The sequence below is a fragment of the Vipera berus genome (genome assembly GCF_964194415.1).
Source record: "Vipera berus genome assembly, chromosome: 1".
NCBI classification, from domain to species: Eukaryota; Metazoa; Chordata; class Lepidosauria; order Squamata; family Viperidae; genus Vipera; species Vipera berus.
This window is the reverse complement of record NC_138202.1, coordinates 53,552,571-53,560,292: the sequence shown is the minus strand read 5'-3', so window position 1 is coordinate 53,560,292 and position 7,722 is coordinate 53,552,571.

Sequence of the window (7,722 nt, the reverse complement as noted above, 5' to 3'; positions counted from 1 at the left end):
TCCTTCCTTCCTTCCTTCCTTCCTTCCTTCCTTCCTTCCTTCCTTCCTTCCTTCCTTCCTTCCCTCCCTCTTTGTCCTTCCCTCTCTGCATTAGAGCAGTACCCGCGGAGGCGGCCCTGCAGCCCCGCTTTCTCTTGCAGAAAGCAAGCTGAAACGGAGTGAGGGAGATTGCCAGAAATGCGAATTGGCCGATCTCGCGATCCTGCAAACTCCCTCGCTCGGTTTCAGCTTCCCTTGCTACAAGAGAAAGCAAGCTGAAACGGAGTGATGGAGATTGCCAGAAATGCGAATCGGCTGATCTCGCGCTCCTGCAAACTCCCTCGCTTGGTTTCAGCTTCCCTTGCTACAAGAGAAAGCAGGCTGAAACGAGGCAGATTGCAGCAGCGCGAGATCAGCCGATTCGCATTCCTGGCAATCTCCCTCACTCCGTTTCAGCCTGCTTTCTCTTGTAGCAAGGGAAGCTGAAGCTGAGCGAGGGAGAGTGCAGGAGCGTGAGATCGGCGTTTCTCAGCACGTGCCGATTCGTGCTCCACTTGCGGAGGTTGGGGCTCGCCATACGGATCACCTTCGGACCATAAGACGCACCCTCGTTTTCCCCCCCACTTTTGGGGAAAAAAGTGCGTCTTATGGTCCGAAAAATACAGTATATGTGGAATCCTGCACTATCTTTGTGCAAAGTTCTTGAACACATTGGCAACGCAGAAATTCATTTCCGCTCCAAAAAAGGCACTTTTTAGAAGTTAAGACTACGCCCCACAGCCTAATAATGAAATAATAACAGCAATATATATCAAGCTAAGACTGTAGGTCACAAAGTCTAATAATGAAATAACAGCAATATATATCATAATTTATTACTCTAAATAGATATCCCTCATGTTGGTCACATTTCCAAAATCTGTTTGATGTTATACCCCCAAATGTTTTGTTCATTTAATCATACAGTATTTAATATATTCACCTTCCTGATAACAATTTATACACTTTAGCAATAAGATATTCATTATTGGTACATACATCCTTTTCAAAATCTGTAAAAGTGGAGTTATTCTTGTCCAATTTAAATTTTTCAAACAGTTGGTCATATGTAACCATTGACAGGTAAAACCTTCCTCCAGGTTTTCACTTGTTTTTAAGATAGATTCTCTTTCAACAAATGTTAATAACTCAGTATACTATAGGTCAACCAGTATATTGAACTGTCATTTCTCTTCTGAAAAAGGCTTTCTGTGATGACTTTCAGAGACAATTTTGCTTTATATTTATCAAACTCAAGATGGCATATCTAACAAAATGACTCTTAAAATCTACATTACCCTTAACTTTTATAATTTATAGATATGATAAGAATGAATGGATAACTGATAAGCTTATGTATCATTTAGATATTCTTGAAATATGTAATTTCCATATGGTACCTATATTTGATTACCTATTTGCAGTATGGAAAGATAGATTACATTTCCTATATTGTCATAGTCAGAATAAAAGTGTGATTTTACAAACTGACAGACTCAGCAGGTGGCAATCTTGTATTGTGAAATTGAGAAATGGTAGCACATATATATACGCACATATACATACATCCACCCATCTGTTATTTCCATTCTCTGCATAAAATGCTAAGAAATAATAAACCAAATAACTATTTCCACAGAAAGGGATAAATAGTTAGCCAAATAGCTTTAAAAAATGAGGTAGAGGAGGATATACACCAATCTATTTACATTAAAGCTGTACTGCATATGTGGTCTACAGCCAAAATCATGTTTTAGAACTGATGTGGGCATGTTGTTTAATTAAAACATGTATTTTCCTAGGATTGCATGGCTATTGTATGTGCCTGAGAAAAGATGAAGCTTCTTTAAAGAGGGGCTGCTCTGACGAAGAACTTTTGGATCTGAAATGCTGTACATTCCCAGTTTACATCACCACCGTTCACCATTCACTATACTGTACTTCTCTAACTTTCAGTCCTTACCATTCTTGCTTCTTCAAAAGACATACACTATCTTTTTTTTCTTATCTCATTCTGAGGATTTCATCAACTGCACCACCTGTAACTTTCCTAGTTTTCTTCCTGACCCATTCATATTGTGTTTTGTAATTCACTTCTCATTTATTCTTTATAAACTGCCTCAGCTTATTTCTTCTGTACTAGACTGCCAGCCCTTTAGATAGGCACTCCACAAGGACTATTGTAACTATTATTGCAGGGTATAACAACAGAATTTTGAAAGTCTGAGAAAATTTTTTCCTCCCTTCTCTTACACTAAGAGAATGAAAAGGGATCAATCTTAACTTTCGTTCTCTTTCCCTCCTTCCAGGGCTAAACCATGAAGTAAGATGGGCTTAATGGTGGTTAAGGGTGGTTGAAAACCTTTTTCAAGACTAACTCCACACCTCTGAACAGAGACTTATTCTCATATTGAGATCAAATTCCTCAGCACCCATTCTTTTACTACATTGTTTACCAAACAACTTCTTAAGTATCTCATTCTTGCTATATTTAGCTTTATTTGCATGTTTTAAAATTCATCCATCCAGTTTCCTATCTTTAATAAATATATCAAGGAACATAGATTCATTTACTAGCTCTAGTTTTTCACCATTTCTGTTTGTTGAGACCAATTGCCAATTGGAGTTCGATACCTAGATTTTTAGATTCATAACTCTTAACGTTGCATTATGCAATCTTATATTTCTTGCAAATAATTTGTGTTTTCAAACAACATGGCATCATCTGATTAAAAACCCCTGTGTATTCATGTCCTTGATATACATCATCATAAGCTTATTAATCCATAAATATATTAAAGAATTAAGTGGATATCACATATCTTTGTCTTAGTGCCTGCTCAGTATTGAACCATTTACTAAGCATTCTGCTTGTTTCCAAACATGCATTACTTCCATTATATACAGGTGTTTTTTTTGCATTCAGCAACCATTCTTCAAATCCATAATCACACAAAACATTCCATTATGGATTTCTTGGAATAAAGATAGCTCAGGTTTGCTATACATGTTTAGTACTTGGGTTCTACATGCTTTATGAAAATCTATAATTCCACAATTCAAGCCTAATAATTTTATCATAGTTTCTTAAATCTCATTTTATTTTTCAATAACCTCCTAAAGAGTAAAAATATAGTCCATGCACACACTGACTAGTCTATAGATGAACCAAACTTATCAAATTTTGTTTATTGATTTTTATTACACTCTTTAAATCAGAATTCTGTCAAAACATTTTCTAAGATGTAGTCAAATAGTTTTTGCATTAAACCCTGCTTCTTTCCCTTTAATGTATGGGAACAATAGCAGCACTATTTCAATAATTAGGAAAATAGCCTTCACACATATGTTAAATCACACAGCCACTCAGTTTTTAAATATTTCTCTGCTTACCCCATCTATGCATGTAATCTCTTTTTCAACATTCTTATAACTTTTATGATTTGCTTTTTGTCAACATTTTCTAACATTTTTAATCTTAAATGTATTAAAAATACATTTTCATGCAAATTCCTAAAAGCGTATTGCCACTTTTATTTTTAATTTCATTCAGAGGTTTCTTGTTTAGTCCTCTTCACCCACTTACAAAACAGGATTTTTATTTCTACAAAAATTGCATTTTCTTTGTCTCTTCATCTTTACTATTCCTTGTTCTCTTTGTCTACATTCTTTGCATTTCACTGTCTTACATACATTTTCCCTCATTTACAATCTCTTTCATAATTTAATTAAATGTACTTTTCATACTTCACATTAAGGTAACTTAATGGCACTTTGTAACATAAGTGTTTTCACTTTGTTCTAAGCTATTTCCAGATTCTCTTTCCTCACATCCTTTTTCCATTCATTCTGTTGGGAGAGCAATTTCCTTCTAATGTTTTGCCACATGATTCATACTTTCTCTTATTGCAGATGTTTCTGCATTTAGCAGAACTTTTTCTAAGCAATTGGTTCAGTAAACAATCATTAGTCTCATTCACTTTGGGGTTTTCAAATAGCCCAGACACTTTCACTTCATTCCCTCAATTTATATATACATGACATGTAAGTAAATATTTATTCTCCTGAAACTCGTTCATTGGGGATGTAGCACAATATTTCCTATTATTGCCAGTCAATGGAACATAAATTGCAAATGTCACCAACTTGAGCATTCATAGCTTCATAGGCAGCCACAGCAAACGTCAGTTTATATTTCTTCTATACATTTTGATCTTTGATTCAAAGCACTTAATTTTAATGCATGTATATATTACTTTCACTCCACAAGATCATATAAATTCATTCAGATTTATTACATTCTTCTTGGATTCAGGCACTTTCCCATAGTTTATTAATTATTATAGTTTACTACATTTATATTCCAATTTGCAATGTTCCGTTTGCTATAGGCAATTAACTAGCCCCATAGATATTCAATTTCTCCAGCCATTATGAGTTTGATCAACTGAGGCTCATACAATGGTTTATTATGAAGAGAAGGTGTAGACTAGGCTATCACCAATGCCTCATCTTTACCTGCCAATAGCAAAAGGCATTTCTAGCCAATTTTGCTAGGCTCTCTAATCTAGAGATTATTTTATTTATCAACTTATTGTTAGCCACATCCCATAAACGAGGTGTATGAAGTATAATGACATGTTACAGCAACTTTTCTCAACATTTTTACCCTTGAAATAATTTTTAGGTCTCAGGCAATCCCTCGCACAGCTGTGACCAGAAATGCCTTTGCTGGCTTCATCTGGTGCAGATGTTTCCTAGATTATGGGCATTTCAGACAGCCACTCATGTCCTGGTCACCTCACGGCTTGTCTACTGCAATGTGCTTTATGTGGGGTTGCCTTTGCACACCATCCAGAAAGTTCAGCTGGTTCAGAATGCAGTGGCATGGGCAAGTGACAGACATACCTTGGTATGCCAACGTAACAGCTTTCGAAGTTGCACTAGTTGTCAGTTTGCTTCTGGTGCAATTAAAGGTGCTGGTTGCTACCTATGAAGCCCTACATGGCATAGGGCCTGATTATTCTATTTATTTTTACTTATTTATTTTTATCCCACATTTTTATTATTTTTTACAAATAACGCAAGGCTGCAAACATATCCAACACTACTTACTCTTTTTTACCCCACAACAACAATCCTGTGAGATGAGTTGGGCTGAGAGAGAGTGACTGACCTAAGGTTACTGAAGGGACTGCCAATCTCTCATATTATTAGCCTAGCTAATTCTGTCTGGCAGGTTTGGTGCCCTCCAGGCTCCATTGATTAAACAACGCACCTATGGAAATACTGAAAGCATGTTTTCTCTGTAGCAGCTCTTGCCTTGTGGAATGAGGCTACGCCAAAGATTTGAATGGCCTCCACCTACTAGTATTCCAAAGGGACCTGAAGATGTAGCTTTTTGCCCTGGGCTTTGCCCAAAAGACAGACGACAGCCCTTCGTTCCTTTTCCTTGTTCTTATTTGGGTTTGTTTTCTCTGCCACCTCTGTTCATTTTGTGTTGCTTTTGTATTGTTCCTTATATTTATTTATTTGAAATCTAAACCATTCCAAATTGCCATGAATCAGGCAGCATACTGTCTAAATTTAATAAATAATAATATTAACCAAGAGGCAGGCTGGCAGCTGAGTCAAGGTGCACAGGAATTCCCATTAGTGCAAGTGCTGTCATTGCACAGCACAGAGGGCAAAGTTAAAAAAAAAGTTCGTGTTAATTAAGAACACATCTCTAAGCAACCCGTCATGAAAGCCAAGTTGAGAAAGGCTGTGCTAGCATATGGCATATTTGGATCTGAAGGGAGCAAAGGTGCTTCAGATCAAGTATGCACAGCTTCACTCTTCCTGCTCGCTGCTTCTTTAAAAAGTGTGCCTTTTCCTAAGGTTACAGAGTAGCTTTGCAGACTCAGGAAAATATATTTTTGACACTCAGGATGCCAAAAAATAAAAAAAAGAAAACAATGGTAGCAGTTGGCTTTTTCCTGTTTCCAACAATCCCTGTTGTTAGCTGCGAAGTTGTGTCCGACCCATCGCGACCCTATGGACAACGTTCCTCCAGGCCTTCCTGTCCTCTACCATCTTCTCGAGTCCATTTAAGCTCACGCCTACTGCTTCAGTGACTCCATCCAGCCACCTCATTCTCTGTCGTCCCCTTCTTCTCTTGCCCTCAACCTTTCCCAGCATTAGGCTCTTCTCCAGTGAGTCCTTCCTTCTCATTAGGTGGCCAAAGTATTTGAGTTTTAGCTTCAGGATCTGGCCTTCTAAAGAGCAGTCAGGGTTGATCTCCTCTAGGACTGACCGGTTTGATCGCCTGGCAGTCCAAGGGACTCGCAGGAGTCTTCTCCAGCACCATAGTTCAAAGGCCTCAATTCTTTGGTGCTCAGCCTTTTTTATGGTCCAACTTTCACTGCCATACATTGCAACTGGGAAGACCATAGCCTTGACTATACGCACTTTTGTTGACAGGGTGATGTCTCTGCTTTTTAGTGTGCTGTCTAGATTTGTCATGGCTTTCCTCCCCAGGAGCAAGCGTCTTTTAATTTCTTGGCTACAGTCTCCATCTGCAGTGATCTTGGAGCCCAGGAAAATAAAATCTGTCACTACCTCCATTTCTTCCCCATCTATTTGCCAGGAATTGAGAGGGCCAGATGCCATGATCTTGGTTTTCTTACCAATCCCTACCAGTCTTATTTCCATTTCCAGAAGACAATGTTCATAAGAAAAAGATACTGGACATCTCAAACTTTATCTCTCTAGAGATTTCCAAGTGGCTGTCAATCCTGCATTTAGCACTTCTCACACCCGCATTCCATATCAGCAGTGATCTCTACTGCTTTTCCACAATGAATAGGGGGTTGTGCTATATAGGCTATGTTGTGCAAACCACATAGCTAGTTTCTCTTAGTAGCTTGGTTATTGTTCTTCTGGAAAGGATCTCTTATTTGTCACCCTTGCCCTAATCCAGTATATTCTTCATGATTATTGTTTTATTGGAGCTCATAGAGTGCAGGAAGCTGCTACTTTCCTGCATTCTGTTAAATAAATAAATAAATAAATAAATAAATAAATAAATAAATAAATAAATAAATAAATAAATAAATAAATAACATCCTTTAGGAGCCAGATCATGGTCTGTCCATTAAACCTTGTATGTCCAAGAGAATTCAAATATCACAGAAATTATATCAGACAAAGAAAGAATCTTGTAAGACATATGATTAGGTCTATGACATTATTTTTTATTGTGTTTTCTTTGCCCGAGTGCTGCATCAAGGGAGTGTTTATTCATTCAGTGTACATGGCTGTTCATCTCACATTTGTTATAAGGGCAGCTAACAACAATTGAAAACACCATAACAATAAAAATATACATAATGGCAGCCATAGTAAAAAAACAAAACAGCTACAGTACAGGCTATGACACACAATCAGATCTCTTGTGACAGTTATGCCTTAAAGGGCATCAGGGTTAGAGTCACTCTAATCAAATCATGCAAGAAATGTGCCTAAGATTCAGCTTAATTCAGTGACTTCCCCAAAAAATGCTATAACATTTAAAGAATTTTAATATTTTTGACTATGCTCTGAACCAGCTGGAATCAAGTGGTATAGAAATGTTGATAGCAAATATATGGCTTTTCCTATTTCTTACGAAAAAGAGAAAAGAAAAAAACCCCACTTTGGCCTCTTCCTTTGATCACTTTTCTC